At 60.6% G+C, this 459-nt stretch overlaps 1 protein-coding gene across 1 annotated transcript in view; it reads right to left on the minus strand.

Annotated features, from left to right (window-relative positions):
- Positions 1-459, minus strand: part of LOC109287132 (homeobox protein Mix.1-like) — a 3,430-nt gene that overhangs the window by 1,770 nt on the left and 1,201 nt on the right. The gene's annotated exons all lie outside the window — the stretch shown is intronic.

Raw genomic sequence — 459 nt, forward strand, 5'->3', positions numbered from 1 at the left:
GGGGAGAATTTCACTTGACACCAGAGAGGCACCAGGTTAAGTTCTTGCTCCTTACACACAAAAGCGACCAATGCTGATATCAAAGCACTGACTCTGGGTCTCCCACTGATCTCAACGAGAAGAATTTGATAGGATTCGTTTTCAAACATTTGTTTTAATCGTCATCTCTCCCCAAACGACTGAATACCTGCATTGCATTGCCATGTCATGCACTGCGGGGAACCGGTCCTGGCTTCAGAGACCCGCTGCCCCATGCAGGACTACCGGGACACTCTTCCCTTTGCCTCGCAACGGGCCGTTCATTACTCAGGCCCCACCCGCAGCCTGCCCACGGCCACGTCGCGGGGCTGCCGGCGCCCCGCGCTCAGCCCAGAGCTCCCACGCCGGGCTCGCCCGGCGCTGGGAACCGCGTTGCCCCGAGGAGCCGGGCAGGCCCAGGCCCAGGCCCGCGGGAGGCTG

This window comes from Gavialis gangeticus, unplaced genomic scaffold, assembly GCF_001723915.1.
Source record: "Gavialis gangeticus isolate Ggan-Ray unplaced genomic scaffold, GavGan_comp1, whole genome shotgun sequence".
Classification (NCBI taxonomy): Eukaryota; Metazoa; Chordata; order Crocodylia; family Gavialidae; genus Gavialis; species Gavialis gangeticus.